The 24498-nt window shown below is 35.1% G+C and overlaps 1 long non-coding RNA gene across 2 annotated transcripts; it reads right to left on the minus strand.

Annotated features, from left to right (window-relative positions):
- Nucleotides 1-21129: 21129 nt before the first annotated feature.
- Nucleotides 21130-24106, minus strand: LOC135073041 (uncharacterized). Of its 2 annotated transcripts, XR_010257569.1 has the most exons (6): nucleotides 23823-24104; nucleotides 23010-23220; nucleotides 22378-22930; nucleotides 22122-22293; nucleotides 21728-21824; nucleotides 21130-21205 (listed from the first exon to the last, which is right to left on the minus strand). It is a non-coding gene; the product is annotated as an uncharacterized LOC135073041 (long non-coding RNA). The 2 variants fall into 2 exon arrangements; XR_010257568.1 differs by having other exon boundaries at nucleotides 22122-22930; nucleotides 23823-24106.
- Nucleotides 24107-24498: the final 392 nt, after the last annotated feature.

Below are 24498 nucleotides of genomic sequence, written 5' to 3' on the forward strand. Positions count from 1 at the left end.
GCGGGCTGGCTGCGGCGAATCTGAGACTGGAAAACTCCAGTTTTGTGTTCAGCGAGCTAAAGTAAAGGGTACGCGTTTGAGCGCACCGTGCGTTATTTTTAAATTGTTCTGTTCTTGTTGCAAGTGAGAGCACAACGCACATTACAATTTTCGTCTTAGGCCTTGTGTACAGCTACGTGAGAGAAAATGATCGGGCAAATTTTAAAGCAGCTAAAATACGAGTACGTAAAATATTCGTAGCTGAAAAAAATATCTTTTCCTTTTTTACTTGTTTGATATTTTGATTAACATTTTTCATCTCGCTTGTCCGTTATAACAATAGTACCTAGTACTTACAATAAAATATGCCAAAGACATCGATGTTGATAGTTATTAAACAGATACAATGTTAATTTTAGTTTTGATTATCTAAACAAGTAATAAAATTTTGTTAAGTCTTCGATTTAAACACAATTTTACACAACATTGAGGACGTGATGAAGGTTTACATTCTTCTTCAAATGTGTGGGCTGTAACAATTCTGTACTTGAGAAACTTTAAAAGGTAGGTAGAGCTTTGCTCTCTGACGCATAGAAAGGTCTATTTGTAAATACAAATTGTTCTAAGCATCCAACAACCTTTTTGAAGTGAAAATCGTAATACAGAGGTTTTTTTTTCACTGCCTGCCTCTTTTTGTCTTTCCCGAGCAATATAATCCGGTCCTCTGTAAGTCGAGAGTGAATAGTCACTACTAAAAACAAAATTGACTATCAGTTAGTGTCACTATCAGTTACAATTGACCTGATATTTATACATTAAAAGCTGAAAATTCGCCTTAGCCAGCCCGCACGCCTTGCAACAGCTTAGCCGGCAATACTGTATTAATCCGCCAACGAGCCACCTCACTTGAAATACATTACATCAAGTTATAGCGCTCGTGCGCCGCCTACCAATGCCGATTCTCTATGAATCAATTTAGTCGGCCAGCGTTATGTTCGCTCGTAAAGGAGTTTTATTTTTATTTCTCATCTAGAAAGGTAGTTGTAAAACAGGGATGTATTAAATTTAGTAGATAGTAAAGTTTTGGGCGTAAGGAGTGACGCGCTTTGAAAACTAATCGTAATCTCGTTGGCAGTTCAGAACTATTAGATACATAGGTAAATCGGATTAAAATATTATATTCTGCCAGCTTTTGTATCATATTATCTCTGTGCATAAATAAATAATCTTTGAATCTTTAAAGCTATGTCATTCTCATGCGTCTTTCCCGAATTGTAGGATACAAATACAATTAAAAGTTCTGAATTGCATACTGTCCAGTCTGGATAGTAGTTGATGTGGTTAAAATATAGTCAATGCTCATTAAACGCAATACTTAAATTAATTTTGTTACATCATAACTAGGTATATATTTTACTCAATATTTCTTCTTCAACACACTTAGGTATTTTTGAAATAAAAAGACATTTAGTTTAGAAAGTATTTTTTTCCATCACATTATTTAGACGAAAACTTCATTATCACATGGACCAAACCCTATTATTCTAAAATATAGATAAAACCGTATAATAGATAATAAGTTCACCTCCGCATGTTCGCCGATAGAATCTATTGAATTTCAGTAAAAATAAAAATTCAAATACGTAGAAAAACAGGCGCGCACCTGCCGTTGTGTTTCTGAACCTCTATAAATTGGCGCGTAAGAAAGCAGTTAAATTGAATGGCCGAGGAGATATATATGCGATAAGAAAAAATAGTATTTCACCAGCCTGATAGTGAGAATGGGGAGGGATAGCAAAACAAATTCGATCATCGATCATGAGCGCCCGTTGAGTGTTATTGGATGTAAAATATTTGTGGAGGGAACGGTGAAAGATGTTTCTTTTGAATCTGGAACGTTGTGGATGTTGAAATGTTTGTATTGGAAATTATTATTGTTTTTCATGGGTTTCAGACTAGATTTGCGTGTTTGATAATAAAAGATATTGGTATTGAAAGATGATTTTAAGCGTTTAAATAATGTTATCTTAATTACTGAGGACCGAGAATCTTAATTACAATAACACGACATACGTGAGGTATTTAACTATAGTAGTCATACTTATTCTCTTTATTTATTTTTTTTTTTTTTTTTTTTTTTATGTGATAGGAGGCAAACGAGCAAACGGATCACCTGATGGTAAGTGATGGTATTAATTCATAACAAAGTTGAAATATACCCTATTTTAAATTTCTAAAATAGTATAGTTTTTTTTTATATAAATTGGTAAGGACATTTAATACTTCAATCAATCAACTACTCCGTTAAGGCTCTAGAAGTCGTTTAAGCTGTTCGTCCTATAGAAATCTGCCAAACATACAACGTGTCCCAAAATTCAAGGATAAGCCGGCGCCGCAGGATGGACATAGTCATGACTACTTTAGGAAAAATAATAAAAAAAATATATCTCAACTATTTTTTAAGTTACACAATAAATTATGAAATTCTTTGAAAATTGACACCCCTTATGATATTTTACATTACCACGACCACCATTTTTTAAATATTTCTGTTTTTTTGTTTGTATCGGCAACTTAAGTAGTGCTGCTGTCCACCCCAATCCTTAAAACCCCCAAAATCCTTGCAGTTTTTACACAAAAGTTAATCAAAATATGATATTTCCTTAAAATTTTGAACGATTTTTACTTTCACTCCACTTTGACCCGTCGTTTTGTAAAAAAAAAGTATGAACACTACTGCGGCAAGTTTTTTATAAAGTTGACGCAACTATCCAAGATTCCAAAATGGTATAATACTCTAAGAAAACTAGTCGCAAAAAAGATATGCGTACCATTTTTACAAACACTTCGCTTGTTAGTTAGTGTGGGACAAATCTTGCAACTGAATTTAAGACCAGTTCTCCTCAACCAATTGAGCTGAAATTTGCTTACATTATAAGTACGATTACGATGCATTATTAAGGTACCATTGAGCTGGATGGAGTCTGGAAGTGACCATAAGAACTTCTAAACGAAACGGCGGAATCGCATCTAGTTTGGGTTCGTTGGATTTGTCTTGTCGAGCACTTTAGTGCTAGATGATGTCCAGGATCCTGATAATGAGTCAAGAGGTGGCCAGGAGCTGGCCAAAGGAACTCCTAAACGAAATGGCGGAAGCTTATCGAGTTTGGGTTCGTTGGATTTGACTTCCCGAGCACTTGGACCATGAGATTGAGAAACAACTAAAAAGTGTAAAATAAAGTTATAATAATAAAAAACTTTTTTTTTAAAACAAGCATTAATGCGAAATTTTAAGAAAGAATTTAACGATAAAAATAATTGTATGCAAGGTTCCAATAATTTCGAAAGCTTGTAGCGCAAACAGAAAAAAAGAGGAATAAATTCCATGCGCGATTATAACTTTATTTTAAACTTTTTAGTAGTTTCTCAATCTCATGGCCCAAGTGCTCGGGAAGACAAATCCAACGAACCCAAACTCGATAAGCTTCCGCTGTTTCGTTTAGGAGTTCCTATGGCCAGCTCCTGGCCACCTCTTGACTTCATCATCAGCACCCTGGACATCATCTAGCACTAAAGTGCACGAAAAGACAAATCCAATGAACCTAAACTAGATGCAATTCCGCCGTTTCGTTTAGAAGTTCCTATGGTCACCTCCAGACTCCATCCAGCTCAATGATACCATAATATTGCATTGTCATCGTACTTACATAAGTATACCAAATTTCAGCTCAATTGTTTGAGGAGAACTGGTTTTAAATTCAGTTGCAAGATTTATCCCATACTAACTAACAAGCGAAGTGCTTGTAAAAATGGTACGCATATCTTTTTTGCGACTAGTTTTCTTAGAGTATTATACCATTTTGGAATCTTGGATAGTTGCGTCAACTCTATAAAAAACTTGCCGCAGTAGTGTTCATACTTTTTTTTTACAAAACTACGAGTCAAAGTTGAGTGAAAGTAAAAATCGTTAAAAATTTTAAGGAAATATCATATTTTGATTAACTTTTATGTAAAAATTGCAAGGATTCTGAGGGTTTTAAGGATTGGGGTGGACAGCAGCACTACTTAGGTTGCCGGTACAAACAAAAAAACAGAAGTATTTGAAAAATTGTGGCCGTGGTAATGTAAAATATCATAAGGGGTGTCAATTTTCGACGATTTTCATTATTTATTGTATAACTTAAAAAATAATTGAGATAGATTTTTTTTATTATTTTTCCTAAAGTAGTAATGACTATGTCCATCCTGTGGCGCCGGCTTATCGTTGAATTTTGGGACACGTTGTATACATACGATTCTGATACTAAAACTTGCCAATACAAAACAATTGAACTAAACGAAAATTCTTCCCCCCCAATCGTTTCATCCAAAATTATTTAACCCCTCAAAAACGGCGACAAAACAAAGACGACGCGCTCCATTCCACTATAATTCCACCAATTAATTACACAAAATTAGTGAGTACACTAACAAGAATACCTTGGCCCTCGAATTTATGGCCGACCGGGTAGTTTTTGCCCACTGTCTTCCGAGGGGGTTAGGGGTAGTAAATAAAGGGACGCCGGGTACCCAGCAGTAAATTCTAAGTCGTGCTTTAGAAAGAGACGGTCGGATTTCTTCGGTATTGTAGAGCGCCTTCTCTTTCGCACGAAATAAGGCAAATACGAGCACAATATGTTTCTTTCAAATAAAATAGAAAAAAAATGTTTTTGTGATAAAAAATTATAATAGACTTTATCAACACAATTAAATTAACCATACCTCTTTTGCCTTCTTAGAACCTGGTACAGGTCAAACAAACCTTCCTCTCTATTGACATTCCACTTACTTACCGACATAAAATGATTCCCCGTAAGTCTTTCTCATTTTCTATGGAAACTTTCAAGGTAAACGTGAGTAGCATTTACTTAGCAGGTAAGGGTTAAATAACCTACATAAAACGTAAAAATTTAATCATAAAAAACTTATTTTATTTTTACAAGTAGGCTTTTAAAAAGCACTTTTACATATCCCAATGTTAACCCTACCACTGCTTCGGGACAATAAACGGGCGTGTGCTGAGAAGAAACATCGCAAGAAACTCAACACCGTATTCACAAACATTACTATGAGGTCTCACAGTGCGCATGACGCACAGGGTCCCAAAAACTTATTCATAGACAATACTTGAGTGAGTGCGATCCAATCACAGAGCTCTATTCAAACGTTGTGAGTTCGACTTCGTATAGCGTTGCTGCTTCACTTAGCAAGTATCGTTTGTGAATAGGGCTGTTAGTCACTATTAAAACGAGTGAGCAGCCCTCAAAATACTGCCAGCCCTTATTGCGTTCCGTTCGCAGATGGCAAGATATCGTGTCTTTAAATTTAATTACGCCGCCCTCCTCATAGCCACAATTAACGGCAAATTCACAATAGTTTAAACAGCACCCTGTTTCAAATGGTACAGTTTAAACAACGCCCTGTTTGAAATAGTTGCCGACCTCTGCATCCCTAATGCCTTAATAGCGACCTGTGTCGGCGCCGTTTGACATATTCATTGCTCGCCAACCGTCGGCGCAGCCACTATTAAATTTATTGTTTTAATTAACACCCACACTCGGAGACAGTTCGGTTTCGCAATTACAATGTTGTTTGTCACATATTTTTGACAGCGCGCCACTGTTTTGACATTTGGATTCGTTTCGCGAGCTCTGTGTTTGGCGGTAAACTAATTTATTGCGACAAATAAACATTAACACCACTATTTCACTATTAATAGAGTGGCTATGAAATAGAGTGTTTTTATTTTCAGGCAGGTGGATAGCAGAGGGGCCTTTTTCGGTACAAATCTTTTTATTATCTCTTTAGAAGCAAAAGATTGGTAGCACTTGATACTGATAAGGTCGTTAATATATAGGTTAAAGATAACAATTAATTTAGCCGTTGACAGTTTTTTCAAGACCGTCAGTAAAATTGACCGTCCAACTAAATATTAACACTGTTTTAGAGGCTTACCCTTTCCTAGTCTATTAGTGACAGAATGTCGTGAGATATGCCTTTTGGTATCCACTTATAAATGAAATAGTGTGTCAAAGAAATCGGTGAACATATAGAAAAAAAATCTGTTGAACATTAACCCTCCTCCATTTCAAAGTCGGTTAAAAACTGAAATTGCTTCCTCCATGCCACGAATAAGCTAGTATTGCCCTCAATGATGCATCTGATTTTCCTCCAACTTAGATCCTTACCAGACCTATGAAACTTAACTAGCGGTAACCTAAAAATAGCGGCAGTCATTAACGCGCTAATTGGCGGCTGTCGTCGCGTTAGTAACACAGTTCCAGCTAGCACGCACTCGATCCGGTCTCGTTACGTACAACGAGGCTGGGTTTTGGGTAAATTAAATTAATGATTATTTAAAAATAAATATTTCATGACTGTGTTTAGGTAAAAGTCGGCTTAATCATCAGTGTGATATCGTCATTTGATCATAATTTAATCATCGCTGCTCGAACTCGCTCTCTCGTGTTTACCATGGGCGAATAGCGGAGTTAGTCTACCTCTACCCTCTCGCTACTGAACGTATATATAGCAATCTATCGGAAGATTCGTGAATGTTTCGTGGCCCAGTCCACACCCCTGGTATCACGATCAGTATGATACAAGCAATATCTTAATCAAGTTGGCCAATAACAGACTTTTTTTGTCTGCCGATAAAACACGGAAAAATATACATTTTATGAGTTTACATTGATATAGATGGTATAGTTATTATTTATTGAGTTGACAGCATTGACCGTAACTTAGTATTCCTTTATACAGATATACAAAACACGTGTTTAGGGGCACACGTACGCGTTAATACAACCGCATCGCAGTGATTAATCAACGGCCGATCCCGTGATTGATGCTGCGCCGGCGACGAATGCGTCAGGTGATGATGCGGCCAGCAGTCTAATTAGACGGGACAGCGCAGGGTCTTGGGTTCGAGGCTTAGACGAAGCACGTGTAGGATGACGCTTTACACTTTAGTTTGTAATTCTTTGTATAAAATAATGATGTAGGTAGTTACTTCGATTTCAGAAAAAAAAAATGGTGTGCGTCCACCATTTTTTTTCACACACTTCCAAAGAACGATCTAGCGCTTTTTCAATGCAGTCACTGATCGCTATATTTTTAAGGTAGTATATAGCCGCAAGGTCTTATTAAAGATCAATGAAAGTAAAAAATATAGAGTTTTTTGAATGAAAAATGGTATTAAAGACAGGTGGTGGTTATCTGATGCTGGTAACTATTTCCACCTTCACGCATTGCAACCCCCTATGGGTACGGCTAGTTGACTATAAACAAGTTTCAGATATCTGCAATAAAATTAAGCCTCTGAAAATACCGCAGCACGTGCTATTGCCGGCTGTCGACCGCAGAACGAATTTGTGAAAATCCTATGACAAATTTCTCCCCTCCCCAATATGCAAAATGGCGGTTATCACAAGTTATTAATCATTCCACGCTAATGTTGTACCCAAGTGATTATATTTAAATTAACATAATTATATTCATGCCTGCGAGGAACGCGGTAAACGCAGTGTTAACTTATACGCGATAGGTGATAAATGTACGTGATTTTGATGTTTTACTTGTATTATTTTGTCCCATGTTTATCTTATCTTGAAGAATATTAAACTCTGCAGCATCGCTTAGATGAGAAAATATTCTTTAGAGAAAATTAGCAATACATAATATAAAATATTACGTACTCTTATTCATTGGCTAATTGTTGGTATATTTTTAGCGGAATCTATTTTAGTATCCTAAATGATTTTTTACTATTTTAATTACATGGTACAGGCAAATAACTTGAACCAAATCGCATTATTTATAAAATTTTAGTTACTAATCATTTGAAAATTATTTATTGTAATGCTGTTCCAACTTTTTTACCTATTTATTTATTTGTACGGTGCTATTTTTTTTATCAAAAACGCAAAAGCTCTTGGACTGCATCTTATTTGGTAGATTGTGATGATAAAGTCAAAGATGGAAGTGAGCTTTAGCCGCAATATTTAACCAGAGGTCTACTAAACTCATCGTATTAAAATGAGGAAAAAACACGATCTGTCTGTGTCTTACTAAGACAATAAACATACAATATTAGCTGTTGTAATAGCCCAAACACCGTACATGATTCACCCGGGGCAGATAACGAATCTATCGGCACGCCAGTGCATAAATAACCAAATAATTGCTGCCGGTTTGACAAATGACTCGCATTTTGCAAATTTTAGGCACAAAACAACGCATTAATAACGCCCCGTCTGCGGCTGTTAATCTTTGCTCGTACTACATAAATTGAGCGTTCAGTAAATTTGGAACTAGTGGGTATCTTAAACTAGATTTTTGAGCGCGACTTTGCCTGCTGAATTTTCATTTTCAGTAAATTTTGATTAATTGTGGAACATAATATCCTCAATCTACAGACGATGGCACTCCAAGCTAACTAAACACTAGGGTATAATAGGCATCATGAAGTTTTAAATAGGGGCGATTCAGCAACTAAATTGTTTTTTATGTAAGACAATGCATGTATTTGACCGCAATCACTCTGTCAAATAAGTGCCTGTTCACTCTCGCCTTGAAAAGGTCCGGATTATAGTGTTCAGGAAAGACAGCAGCAGACAGTGAATTCCAGTCCCTAGCTGTTCGCATTATAAAGAAGTATCAGTCTGATAGAATATACTATTGTCTTATTTTACTTCTACATGGTCATGTTCACTCAAGAACCTTTTAAATATATTTAGTAAATGAAAGAGCTAAGTTTGGGACTTGTGTACACACTTCGTGTAACATTCAGCTCAATTAATTACATCGTTAGCACTTAGGCTATAAATATACGTATTATTAAACACAAAGCCTAGATTTCCACGGATCCTAAAATAACTAGACAATTAGTTAAATGAGCTTCCAAAAATACCTTGTTTTATGTGCAAAAATATGCTATGAATTTGCTTTATTTTTCTGTGAATCGTCCCGTGAATTCTTCATAAGCTCAAATGACTATATTTTTATAAGTAAATCCACTTACCGTGGGGGAATGTTGAATGAAAACATGTCAGTTTATTCATACAATTCGGATTCAATAAGGGACGCACGTGCCGAGTGGCAGCGGAGCGTTATAAAGACAACGCGGTATCGAGTTTGAGTCCTGATGGTGTCAGCTTGTGGATTCCACATTTTGTTGGCAGTTAGAGTCTTGTGAAATAGTTTTAGAATTTCATATTGCGTAAAAATTTAACATTTTAAAATCTTTGGACTTAACAAAAACATCTCATATTTTATAGTCAAAATCATGAAGTAAGAGTAGAGCGAAAAAAAAACGCAATTAAATCACTAATAGCTTAAAGAGAAATAAAATTCAGGACTAAAAGTGTGCAGCAAATAAATGTTTATATACTTACTAAATGCCTTAGACTCAGTCAAATACCATATCTGGTACCCTAGCAAACATTAGCTTATTTACTGCATTTAAATTGTAAGAATTACTAATACATACAAGAGGTGGGACACCTTTTTAGAAGCACGGACGTTTACAAGTTGCTAAAATGTAATATGCAAATCTAAACAGTCTCTAACTTTTAAACTAACAAAAATCTCGAAACCGTACTGTCCTTTCTAAGTATGTAAATTCACTAATATTTACTTTTCTTTTTTCAGGTAAGTCCAATCCGAGCCGAGGTAGTATACTGAAATAAACTTTTTTAACGCAACTTGCAAATTGCGCTGCCCGCATTAAATTGGCCGGGACTCGAACCTGGGCCGTAGTTCGCAACTTTGTCGTTGAACTTCCATTCCATTGTTATCAAAGGGGTAGTAAAAACGGCAACAGATTTACATACGTTTTGTAATTTGACGGAAATTTCTCGGTTTTATTGTTGGGATTCTGAATTCGCGGAAAGTAAGTTGGTATTTATGATTTCAAGTTTAAGCTGAAAGGTTAATTTATGAAACTTTTGACTTATAACTTATGTCAGTAAGTATAAGACATCTGGTATTTGTCGTAAAAATAAAAGTTTAAACATCTAAGATTCACGAATAATAAATTAATTAGGAAAATTATTTCATAGATTGATAAATAAATTGCTGCAAATATTATAAAATGTAGGTACTAACCAAACTAAGCAAAGCGAAAGGCGATTAATTAAAGAATTAATTAATATAAGTAAGCGCTAGTACTCGTTCATGACATTAAGGCCGAGTTGCACCACCTTATTTTAACCGTAACAAAAACAAAAACCGATCTTTTTGTATATGGAGTTTGACAGATTTTTGACGTTAGTTAACCTTTAACCGACGACGTGCGGTCTCACAGACCGCTCCAGTTTTTTAAATTTGTGGATTGCAATGTTCTACTTACTCCCGTGTCCCGGGCATCTCAGTACCTTCGAGTTTAGTTGCCCAAACGCCATTACAGATAGTGGTTACATCGATGAGGGCAGTTTTAATAAGATAATTCGATTTAAAGTTCAACAGCGGTCTGTGGGACCGCACGTCGCAGACTACGTGACTTTTTTGTACCATACTAAAACTTGAATTTTTTTTTAAACGACTCCTTTTTCGTAAAAATGATGGATCTTGGGCCACTACAACCTCGGAAAAGACATTTCCTAATGATATATTGATATTTGGACATAATATTATGTAAAAGATGGTAGTCTGTAAAAAAATACCGCGAAACGGGTGGTAAAGCAAACAGTGACATGTATTCTAGGCTCTGACATGCCAAATCAGTCTGATGTCATTGCACTAGCTGCAAAAAAGACGTACATTTTAGTCTACTAAAATTGAAAACGAAATTATCTTACAGGTGTTACCTATGTATACCGAAAATGCTTGGCATGCGGTAAAAAAAAATGTCCAGATTGTGCCTAATGTTCACCCTACGTCAAAATTTTTTTTGTGCCTGTAATGTACGTGTCATTTATTTTTATTATATTCATTATATTCACTATATTTAGGAAGGATTATAGTTTTTCTTGGTTTGATTCAAATTTACAAGTTATATAGGTATTATTGAGCTCTAATGTAATTTCAATGAAATTAAGGATCAAAAAAGTTTTAGCCATATTTAAATAAATAATATACATTGATTCCTCACAAATTATACGTATGTTTATTTGTAATACTATGATGTTCTCAAAAAATATAAAATCAATATACTTTTATACAAAAAATGATTACTTTTTAAGTAAACAATATAGCGGTCCCACAGACCGCACGTCGCAGACGGCGTGACAAAAAAATCACGTCGTCGGTTAAAGGTTAAAGTTAAGGTAAGACGGTGTAACTCAGACTTACAATTTTTCCTCCATTGGGATTTGAACCCGCATCCTCAACAGCGTTGCTATTCGACACATGAAACATCAACCTGCTGTATTTTCGAGGATCCTATTCCACAGTAAACTTAATACGAGCTTAAATAATGAACTATAAGTTCCGCCGATTCAGCTATTCCACTAAAGTCTGCTAACTCCAAGATCCTTAACGACACCGCAGCACTGCAACAATAGCAAATGGCCAAAAAGCATTGTATTTAATAGTCGCATTCAGCTATTAACCAACGCCCGCCCATAAATACAACGGCAGCGTTTTCAGCGACGTTTTAAATGGAAAATAATCTAAACCGTGCCACTATCTGCTCCTCTCACTCGGGGTTAAAGCACTGCATATAATTTATATCTGTCTGCCCCAATAACGAAAGAAATTATTCTACTGCACCCCCCACAAAGTAAAACGGACCTTTCTTCCAAAAGATACAGTTGAATTTTAGAAGTAGCAAAGGTTAGGATGCGTTTCATAGTTTCGCGCGGCGCGCATGAATCAAGCCGGCACAGAATGCGACAAATCTGAAAAGATGTTTGTCTGTTTACGTTTTGGATATGAGTAATAGATTCGGATGGGTTCGCGTTTGAATGCATTGATTTTAATGGATGAATTTTGTTTTACATTCGACATTCGGATGCTTTCTTCATTTGTGTGTGTGTGAGACTGTACACAACTTTAGCTGTAGGAGTTTTGATTTAATATTGTACTCAGGTCATTTTTACGACATAAGTCATGGTTATGAAATCATGCGAAGCAGCATTATTAGTACTAAAGGAAGCTTTTGATACTCTATGTTACTATTTGTTAATAATGTTTCGATTAATTTAATTTTTTCATTTACGGCAGGGGAGATGTTTTACAAAATTAGATTCTTTATTTATTCAGTCAGGGTTTTGATTTCATAAACATGCAGACAAGTAAACATTCATTAAATTGCAGGAAATTTTTCTCATCTCCCTAAAAAAGAAATAAATTATCATGTTAGTTTTCCGTACAGACAGACAGTAAACAAAGTGCAATTGTGGAAAAACGCGTCGAGTGGTCTCACAGACGGCTGATTGTGGCCGGCTAGAAACTTTGCCACACGGTGTGTACGAAACCCATGAGTGCACAGTGGAGATCGTTATACTCGTATATTTCTAGAAATAGGTTTACCAAAATATATGTCCTGTGTAATTTTTTAAAAGAATTAATAACTTAATCTCTCGTGATAAGCTAAATAAGTAACTAATACGCTTGTGTTACGAGTGGGTCCAGCGGAGGCGCGCGTTACTCGAATCTTCATCATCATCAGTCTCAGCAATAGGACGTCCACTGCTAAACATAGGCCTCCCCCAATGCTTTCCATGCTGCCCGGTTGGTAGCGGCCTGCGTCCAGCGCCTTCCTGCTACATTTATGATGTCGTCGGTCCACCTTGTCTTAGAAAATAATACACACTTACTGATGTAACCCTATTTTTTTCAATAAGATTTATTCTCTTTGTGTTGCAATGATGGACGTACTTGTATCTCTCCCGCTCACTTTTTAAGCGAATAATTATCTTATTTTTTGTTTTGTTTTAAAAAAAAAAAAAAAAAAAATACCCTTATGTCCAAAGGGTACTACAAGGTTCGAGACTATATTGATGACAAGGATGCGTGGTCAGTTCAGTCTGCACATATTTGATGTACTTAAATTTGACTATTTTTACCGTTAGATAATTCCTGGCAATAAGTGGTGACTGAGTTTGTTCCGGCGTTTCTTCTCAGCACTTGCCATATGTTTGTCTCGAAGCGCTGGTAGGGCCCAAAAGATAAGGAGACATGTAAAGTGCCCCATAAGGGCTACCTTTTCTTTTTTTTATTATTTTCTATTGACGTTCATAAGTGCCACTTGTGGTCTAAACTGAATAAAAAAAAAAAAAAAAAAAAATGCATTCTAAAAGACTCCAGCAATATACAGAGTCGTCTAAAAGCAACGAACAATTACAAGTATTTTCCAAGAAAACTTGCCCCCGAGGTGCGAACCAAATGCATGCACACACGTCATGCCACGCTGTTTGCCCGCGATGGAGACCCAGAATTTATCTGTCCAGAAACATATTTCCAACCTACATTATTTCGTTAGTACCATCAGCACAAAACTGAAACCTCAACCTAAGACTTTAAAGTCCATTTCAGTGTGGTGCAAACGTTTTTTCAAGGTTGTTTATTGCCAATATATTTTGGTGTTGCATTTTACAGTAGCAGAGACGCGGGCGGGGGACACAAATCTCACCGGTTCATATTTTTAGCGGTTTTCTTTCCGTAAAGCTGTTGGTTTTTGTTATTGATGCAGTTTGCTCGTGATAATTTGTTTAAAAGGTTTTTCTATGATAAGTAGATCGCGCCGGGTTTTCTTAAATAAGACGTAGGTAGAGTGCATAGACGTGCATTAAAATAAGATATTATAGTCGACTTTCTAAATTATGGTCTATGGCACTGTGGCACTCTATGTAACTTGATAAGTGGGATGGTTTACAGATAATGTTATGTTTTTTTTTACTATGGAACAGTAGAAAATATTAAAAGTTGGAATAACTTAGAAACACAAAGCGGAGAATTTTTTTTTAAGATTTCTTATTGGCTATTTGTATTGCACAAATAGTCTCGTAAGCCCCTCGTATTAAGCTAAATAAGCTTGTGTTACGAATGCATGGGCTCATCACAACAGTCGAGCGGCGAGATTCGAACCCGCGTTTCTCGGATTTCGAGTCGGCCAGTCCGACCCATTCAACGTTCGGCTATCGTGGCTATAAATTACACCTAAAATATGAGATAAAATAGTTTTCGTGACTTACACAGTATGAAAAACATCAGACAGTCCTCGAACTGATATAAGAAAAATTGCATGTAACAATATTATTGTTAATAAAATATCAAATAATAAATTTTTACTGACTAGCACACAAAAAAACATACCATACCAAATAATAATCGTCAAAACTAGTTTATGATTTCGGGCCGCAGTTAGGCTGAGTTCACACAGCAGCACTAAAGAGTGAAAATTGTTCGCCATATTCTTTTTATGGCCCGTAAACGGACTGCTAATTCTGGCCTGTAGTTCACTTTGACCCTTTCCATCCCATGGGCAAACAGCTTAACTTTTGATTGTGGGCGGCCATTGTATTTGATTGTTTGTTTATGCAGGGAACTTCCAATGTTAAACAATATGAACAGTGAATTTCATAAATTATTAAATTTAAAACAGCTGAAAGCTCTCCTAACATTTCACGCTATTGTTTGTTACACAATGAAATAACAAGCATTCTATTCATTATTTAATGCTAGAAATTATGGCTTCGTTATGACTTAGAGAAGTTTTTAACTCAAAATTGGAAAAAAGAATGCAGAAACTTAAATAAACATTTATTTTACGCTCGAACGCGTTAAAAAGCTTATGCCAAGATATAAAAACTAAAATTGCACGATAAAAAGAACGAGAAAAACTGAACAATAGCGAGCGAATGTCATCCATAAAAAATGTTATTCGTCACATCCACCGACTGACCCACATTCCATTGAAATTGAGAAAACTATGAAGCGTTCGTTTTAAGGTTAATTTTCCTGTTTGGAGGCGCTCAGTCATTCACTCATTCACTCGTTCGCCGTTCATTCATTCTCGCTCATTACGCGTACGCGCCAGATGCTGACGGTTCAGCGAACAATTGCCCGTAACGAACCTTTATGTAGGTTATTCTAAAGATGGCAGCTAAAGAACCGTTTTAAGTGGAATGTAAAATTCTTCGAATGTGGAACAGTTCTTTTTTTTAAGGAATAAATATTCTAGAGTTTACCATTAAACAAGTTTAATTAAGATCGTTTTAGACATTGAGTCCACTTTAACTTGTTGAATCTAATGACCATTCAAAATAATTATAGCCATTTGTATATTTTAAGTACTTAGCAACTGAAAAACAAAAGATAAACTAGATAAGTATTAGCGCCCTGCCGGGCTAGGATGCGCGCCGTGATAAAATCTTATCGATGATTTTAGACGACAAATGCGCTCATATCGCGTTAAATCGATAAAATGGAGTGATAAACACTTATCGCGGCGCGCATCCTAGGCCTACTAGAAAGGGCCTATGTACTGAATAAACTATTTGATTTGATTTGACTGCCACTTTTGTATATTAACTGAAAAAGCTACGTTGAAGTAGTTTTCAACCAACACCCAGTACTTACCTTTCATTGTGAGCATAAGATTTCCCTCAACGAATGAACGTTTCCCGTACATTGGGCAACATATTTATAAGTGTAATGTCATTCCGGTTACAACTAAAGTGCCTCTAGTTACAAGTGTACGGGCCCGCTATAAAAATAAAGGTTAATGACCCTAGAGCATTTGGAAGGGAAATTTTATGGGCCCTACCACTACCTTAAGATGTAGCTAGGGCCACATTATCTTGAGTGACCTTGTTCCACAAATATTATATGGAGGAGAAACAAAATGCTTGATGCGGATCTTGGGAGTAAGAATTAAAACATTTCGGGGTAAAATGTTTTTGCTTCAGTTGGAATGTTTGAAGGAAAAATACGTGTAGAGTTACTTGTTTTATTCCCTGTTTTGGTTGTTAGTATTATTTTTGCGAGCTCTACAAAAAAGCTTAGCAAATTCTGTGTGTATTTTACAAGGTTTTTTAATCGTTTGGATTTGAATTATATTTAAAAATAAATAAATTAAAAATTGCAAAATTTTAATCTTTATAAAAGTTTGTTAAATCTGCCTTTGTAGACATAGACTATTTAATACGCTAGGTACTCTATTGGTTTTGATAAAATTTAATAAAATCTAAATCTATTATTTCTGAAGACTTTGTAATCTCGATCTCAAATTGAAATCAATGTTGTTTCAGCACTTTTTAACTTCAACACAGTTTCATTTTTAACCGACTTCAAAAAAGGAGGAGGTTATATGTTCGACTGTATGTATTTTTTTTTTCTATGTATGTTCACCGATTACTCCGTCAATTGTGGACCGATTTTCAAAATTCTTTTTTTGTTCGATAGAGTACACTTCTGAGGTGGTCCCATTGTCACCAAGTTAGGATCTGATGATGGGATCCTAGGGAAATCGAGGGCAACCCTCAAATTTTATAGGCACGTATATCGTTTCTTAAACTTTTTCTTAAGTTATTCAAGTATTTGCTCCTGGAAATCATCATCTCATATTGATGAGCTGATGATAGAAGGTAAAACTCCTTAATGCTTAGGAGTTGGAAGATAATTCTTTTAATTTTATAGATAAGTATAGTTTCTAAAGTTATTCAAGTGTTTACATCAGATATTCATCATCTCATCATGATGAACTGGTCATGGTAGGTACAACTCCTTAATGCTTAGGAGTTGGAAGATAATTCTTTAAATATTATAGTTACAAATAGACCAACAGTTGTATTCTTTCATGTTTTTAAGGTGGGCTGACGGTTTAAGGTATTTTTAGGTTTCCTATATGGTAACCTGTATTTTGTAGGGAATATTATTTTACAGTAGGTAGACATGAAAAATATGGTCTCAATGTACTGCCTACCTTCAGTGGTAACATCAAGGTAATAATTAGTTAACTAAAAAGCAAGAAATAAGTAAAATTTTATAAAAAAAAATAAAACCGACTCCAAAAAACCTACAAAAGTATCAATCATGGTATACCTACATAAATATTAATTCGTCCTAATAAATAAGTAGGTAATTAGTAATTATTTTTCAACTTTTTAGTGTAGGTTTTTTGGAGTCGGTTTTATTTTTTTTTATAAAATTTTACTTCAACTTAAAAAGATCTCGTAAAGTTTGATTCCTGCAAAACCGCTTACAGTAAGGATTTGGCCTCCTTGCCCAATTTCGGTGGTGGTAATCCGGCCAATTCGCGGAGGTGGTTGCTTAAGCCTCGCTGATAAAATCTACCCCTAATAACGTGCAGGTGCCTATGTACACATGTGGAGGTGTACATGTAAGAAAAAATGTAAATAAAAGAAGATGCCTAGATACGAGTATAAACGGTAGGCAAAAATTATTTGATAGGTGACAACGCACATAAACTAGGAAGCATGCTTTCTTAGCCTACCTACTTCTTGGTAACCTACTTAGTACGCTTCTTGTCACTTAGTACGCAATAAAGATTTGAATTTGAATTACTTCTTGTGATAACGAATAATAAGGGTTCCGTTTTTTGCCATTTGGCTACGGAACCCTAAAAACGGCCTGAGCAAAAAAAGCGAGATCTCTTTAACACAAAACGTATGTCTTCTTTAATTGAAAATGTATGCGAATATCTTTATGCATAAAATGTTAATGTTGTATTTTGTCTTTAAAAGATACCATTCATATTAAATAGTCCCAAAAAAGCTAATCTTACAATTCCATTGAGCCTATGACTTAGGCTGGGTTGCACCATCTCACTTTAATTATAAAAAACATACAAAAACACCAGTCATGGTTATAGTTAGGTACTGTTAAAGTAAGATGGTTTGTCACTATGGTTGCCACAGCCACGCGGTTTTTACAACTTACAAGAAAAAGGCCAGGCCAATCACGTGATCGTTTTTAAGTGTTTATTTATGTACTAGCTGTGCCCGCGACTTCGTACCCGTAAAAACCCGTTTTCGCAACATTTTTCATTTTTTCTCTGCCCCTACTTATTACTCGTAGCGTGATGGTATATAGCCTATAGCCTTCCTCGATAAATGGACTACCTATCTAACACTGAAAGAATTTTTCAAATCGGACCGGTAGTTCCTGATATTAGCGCGTTCAAGTAAACAAACAAACAAACAAACTCTTCAGCTTTATAATATTAGTATAGATTTACACACGTTACAAAAACCTATAATTTCATACTAGGGCCGACACTCCAGCGCAAGCGGAATCGTTTATTAGCGCAAGTAATAAGAAAACTTGAGCGAATCCGCGCGAATTTGCATTTTATCAGCCGAAGAACACAACTTACTCGGGGACGGCTGCGTGCGAGATGCTGCCAGGAGCTGTTTGAAATAAGTTTGTAAATATTTTCTACAAGAAGCTAAATAAGGTTAAACTGGCTGCATAAGTGATAAAATCTAATTTTTAGCCTTAAAATCTAAGCTGGCACTATTTACTACACGCCCTAACTACAAACTTTAATTTCACAAAGTCCATACCTAAGTCAAAATAATGTAGCTTGGCCCTTTCGTTGCAACAAGAACTATTGAAAAATAAAAAAAGAGAAGTGAATAATTTTTTTTACATCTTATATTCATCCATTTATCCTAGGTTTAACAATTTTTTTTACTTCACCGCAATGTTCTAACATATTTTAACTAAAACTTCCTCGATTTTTGTTAAGATTGAAGCAAGGCTCACTCAATCCACATGCACATATGTTACGGCAGCGAAACGGCCCAACTACATATTTTTTCTCGGATAAGAAGGGTGTAGAGTTTTTGAAGTGAAGTCTTGTAGACCTAGAAGTTTGGATTTGCATGAGATGAGATCCGATAACTCACGGGCAGTGTAAGCCATCTTGCCTTGTCTTAGTAACATTTGTCATAAAAATATTTTTGGTGGGATTAAATTGAATGGAAATGTAGGGCTACCTTTTCTTTTTTTAATAAATAAAGTAAATAATTACTATATTTTGACGTTCATAAGTGCCACTTGTAGTTTAAACTGAATAAATATTTTTGATTTTGATTTTTTTATGATTTTGAGAATATACGCAATTTTGATCATTATTTCAGCACTTATGATTTCTAAGTTCTATTGATTGAACTTGATTCATCTTACACAACCCCGTCCAAGCCACCTAGCGCGGTCATGATAACAATTTTCTTTTTTTATCTGTTGCTTTTATATTATTACGCGACAACTAGGGGGCGCGATTGGCCCGCCAGGCCAAAACAATCCTTTGTTTTATTATCAGAGCTTTTAGGGATTATTTTTTGTATTACGTGTTGTTTTTGAACGGATAAAATAAGAAGTGTAAGGACTCATGCTCGTCAAATTGGCTCTTGGGACACATTCATAGGTACTGTTAAAGTTTTAAGCACGCAAGTTATTTACGTCTATTTTTTTTAATTTTATTTACAACCATAACCAAAACCACGATGCCAGATGTTTATGGGCTAAATATTATTTGAAGAAAAATGTTTGCAACACCAAACCGCATTTTATTCGAATAATTTGCCTGATTGCTTACCTACTAGTAATTAGTAATAAAATAAATAAACACTCTGGGTTGTTTATTGGTTTGCCTGGATACCCTAATACTGTCTACATTTTATTGGACCGTCTAAAACTAGTTTTCTACTTAATAAGTAAATCTAGTTTGAGTATGAACAGCAAACTACCGTAAAATGATGAACAAGCAACCCCGAATTACGTCGTTTACAATTTAATGACGTCACAGAGCCGTATCGCGGGGGCGGGGGACGTTTCCGCTCCAGTTATCGCGAAAACTTTCAGCCAATCCGATTTACCTGACTTAATTACGTTTTCTACTATTAAAGCTTTGAGGGAGCTTGCGGTGGATTGGTAGTTGCGTTGTTTTAGGTACATTATTATTAAAGATTTATTACTCTTACATACTACAAAACGTCGTCGTCTTCGAACAAAGATGGATCGACGATATGGTTGATAAAAATAACACGTCTTCGTTCGTTTCAGCCAAATGACGTCCACTGCTGGACAAAGGCCTCCCCCAAGGTTTTCCATAGTGAACGGTCCTGCGTTGCCCGCATCCAGCCTCTTCCCGCGACCTTTACCAGATCGTCGGTCCACCTAGTAGAAGGCCTGCCCACGCTACGTCTTCCAGCCCGTGGTCGCCTATGTACTGCGTTAGATTAATCACATCCGCCGGTGTTTGATTCTGTAGCATCGACATGTTTATGAACTTAGAAAAATAAAAATAATGTTTACTTACAAAAGAGCTACTTTAGAGTAGTTTAATGCCCAAAAACTGATTTTGGCGGATGGAGACATGCGACGTTGTTCGACGACGATGAAAATTTCATCGTTATATTCGCTTGTCACCGATAGATGACGCCAATAGATACTTTATTTCGCGATGTAAGAATAAATATTTCTAAAAACTGAAAGAATCCGCCTAACTAAAATACCAAAAGCCCAATTTGTTATGAAGATAAACAAAACACAATATTTTTTCTCAAAATAATTTATTTTGTTGTTGTTTCCTTCCATAATAAATAACAGCGGCCAATTCTAATAGTCCCCACACAAGGTAACCCTGCAAAATTCGTGTGTGAAATATCAGAAGTTCTCAAGATCTTAGTATGCAGGGTCCCAGGGGTAGATTAGACCTTCGCCGACGTGTCAATTATCGAGTGTTACGAATTCATTACAGGGGGTCTACTATGTAAAACCAAAGAGAAAATTATCTTCTCTCCGCCCATTTCACTCCTGTAAGCTTTACCCAGATAACAATTTAAACTGGAATCTGACTTGCAGTAAGTTTGATGTATCAAAAATGAAGCTTTGTTTCAAATTTGCCATGGCAAGTATATAAACTTGAGGCAAGTTTAAATCAAACTTTCTAGTTTCCGAGCGACAAACTTGCATTAATGTGTTTCTATAAAGTATATGCAAGTTTGCCTTAACAAACTTGCATTATGTCTGCTTCTATAAATTATATGTAAGTTTGCCTTAACAAACTTGCATTATGTCTGCTTCTATAAATAATATGTAAGTTTGCCTTAACAAACTTGCAATGAATATGCATGTTTGACATTAAATAAAACAACAAACATAACATATATTTTTTTATTATTTATACTTTTATGTTATCTTACTTTAAATGAGAAAAAATCGGTTTCATGGTCGCCGCTATTGGTTTATTTCTTTATTTTGTGTTTCTGCTCTGAAACAAAAAGAAACAAGTATATTTACCACAGGTTAAGACATTATTTTACATTTAATTGTATAAGTTTCTGTACTACTATTACAAAATTATGAACTATGTCTGAAATAAATATATTTATAGTAATCCTTAAAAACTACTATAAGGGTAAGGGGTTATTAGTTAAAATTCTGAAAGGAGCACATCTAAAATTTGTAAATCACTAGGTACATAGTATAAAAGAAAGTCGCTGTCTGTCTGTCCCTTGTGTAATAATAATGTAATATATGTATAACTAGCGACCCGCCCCGGATTCGTATGGGGTTCTATTATATAACCTTTCTCATAAATCCCTCTAACTATTGTTGAAAACCGCATCAAAATCCGTTGCATAGTTTTAAAGATTTAAGCATATGTATATAGGAACAGACAGCGACAGCAACTTTGTTTTATACATATGTATAATACATGTACCCGTGTGAAGCCAGGGCGGGTCGCTAGTGTAAAATAAAATACATCTAATGTAAATAAATTAAATCTTACCTTCTTGAAAGTCTAACTTTAGCTTGATTTAGCCAATCACTTATAATTTCTTTTAGACTGTCTTCAGTTACATCTTCGTTGATTTTTCTACATATTTCTGAAAAATAAAATAGAAATAATTAACACTAACAAACACGAATGATTCAGAAAATAATAGTAGTAGGTATATTGAGAGATATACAGGTGTATCTAAATGAATTCATTGGCAACCTTGCAGGGGGAAGCTCAGACCATCATTATGAACAACTTTATTTTCGTGATCAGTTTTTGTATGAAAACAGGAAAAATTGGTCATAGGAAAAGTTCATAATGATGGTCTGAGCCACCCCCTGCAAGGTTGCCTATGAATTCATTTACACCCTGTATAAGTTTGTAATAAAATAAAGGTACTTACGAAAGATTAATTTATAGGTTTCTGTACTCATAAATGACTTTTTATTCGAATTTTTCATCTGTTTCCCAGTTAACGAATACAACTCGGCTACATCATCTAGAATTATTCGTCTCAACAAATTAGTCGTAAGGCTTCTTACATTTCTGCCGCCAATACCAGACAAAAATGACATCTGAAATTTAATTAAAGTAGCATTAGAATGTTTTCATAGAATAATAAAATTTGCCCTGTGTTTAAGTATTTAATTTATACATACTATTGCCTGTATTCTTGTTTATTTTTAAATTGTCATCGAAATTATTAAAACTTGCAATATCTTTACTGGTAGACTTGCCAAAAGTTCTGAAAGACCTGCATTGTCATCTGTTGGTGAAAATGTTTCTTCGGACCTAGCTAACGGTAAATCCAATTTTCTATTGATTTCAGCCATTTGGTTAGCTAGGTCTGACACAATCTGAATCATATGACTCTGCTGTATAGCATATTGCTTGTTTGTAATGCACTCTGTAACAAATAAAAAAACATGGAAAAGTCATAACTAAAACAAGTGAAAATATGAAATTTTGTCGCATTGCATCTTTGACGAGAGAAGCTCATTGCATGTTATAAAAACCTGTTACCTGATCGGCAGTTAACAGCTTTGAGTTGTGTTTGCTTGGCCTCTTTAGAACCGGAGGTGACTGGGTAATTTACAGCAGACATTATGTCCACTGTCACTTCATTTGTAACATCATTTTCTGCTTCGTCTGAGTCCAAATTTCAGGTTTCTTCCGCTTTTTTTAAATGTAATCGTGCTTCGCCATAAGTTTCTGAAATAAATAAAAAAGTCTCACAATAGTAAAATCTAGTTATAACTTAGCAATACAAAAATAAAGAAAATTATTTTACCATAACTTTTAAGTATTTTTATTTGATATTGTGACCATGTTGCTTCAGGTGCAGGCATCTTCTTCAAGTTTGTTTTTGATTTCTTCAGTGCATACATTAGGGTAATAACAAGTGTTGGTATCTTAACCACTTTGATGAAACTATGCCAGGAGCATCATCTTCATCTAAAAATGTAACCAAAAAAAATTTTTTTGATTCCATTATGCAAAGTCTGAAACCAAATAACACTATTAATTATAATTATATTATATAATAATAGATAGGTATGTAGGAGGAAATTTATGTTACCTTTGCTAAGACATAACTAACAATTTTAAGAATTAAACGAGGTAGGATAAAAGTACATGATAAGGTGGATAGGATGTTTAGGGGGTATTTTATATTTACATTTACAATTTTGAAGTGCTATGAGTGTAGCATTTTCATAGCAACATGATAATTATTGAAAGGAAAAACTATGACTTTTCCATCAATGTCAGTCACTGTACAGCAATTAATTTATTTTATTTGAGGATATTTGTTAATTTTAGACGTTCTATTTATGTATTATTTTCCAATTGCAGTGCAAGACAGGGTCCACGATGTACATTTACAACTTACAATAACACCTTTCTGTTACACATAGATAATTAGAAATAGATATTGAGTAATATGCATAACTAAACAGGATCGAACATGCAGGAACTATTTAGGGTTAGGAACACTTGGAACACGTGCCTGGGTTTGAAAGTAGGTAAATAAGGTTTAAGGGATAGATATGAACTACATATTATCATTAATTCTGTTTGTAAAAGTAAAAATAAATGAACTAACCTTTAATCTTCAGCACGTCACGCGTCCAATTCGCACAACAGAAGCGTTTATTAAATAAAACAGCGTGCAAAACAAAAAAACTTGTAGGTTCTACGTTCTACCACTGATTTTGTGCACTGCAAAACACAGATTAGAGAGTATGCTGCAAAAGTGCAAAACACTTGGCTGTTTTTTCTTCCGGAACCGGAAGTTTTTGTTTTCTTTTTTATGGCTTCGGGCGAGTGACGTTGGCGTATGACCACTAGTGATTATTTGCAGTGTTGCCAGTCGGGTCTTGTCAGAAATTACCAGAAATATAAAAAAATTTAACCTTTTTGAATAAAAAGTAACCTTCATACGGGGGGGGGAGCGATTGTGTAAGGTTGTTCATGGATGGTTCATGTTTACCTAAATTCGAAATTTTGACCATTCCATGAAGACCGAAAAGTGACCGGTCGTATAAAACCGTTTCATGGATTTGCGTTTTATTATCAAAAAAACATTTGCTAAAACTCATTGTCTTTAACAAATAATAAATCAAATTCATGTTTAAATGCAGTTTATGACATAATTTTTAAATTGTCACTATTAATATTTTTACTGAATAACCTGTAAAAGTTAATTCTACAATTTCTGAAAAATCACCTAAAAGTAACCTTTTCATTAGTGTAACCAATGCAGTTCAAAAGTAACCTAA

The sequence above is a fragment of the Ostrinia nubilalis genome, chromosome 7, assembly GCF_963855985.1.
Source record: "Ostrinia nubilalis chromosome 7, ilOstNubi1.1, whole genome shotgun sequence".
Taxonomy (NCBI): domain Eukaryota; kingdom Metazoa; phylum Arthropoda; class Insecta; order Lepidoptera; family Crambidae; genus Ostrinia; species Ostrinia nubilalis.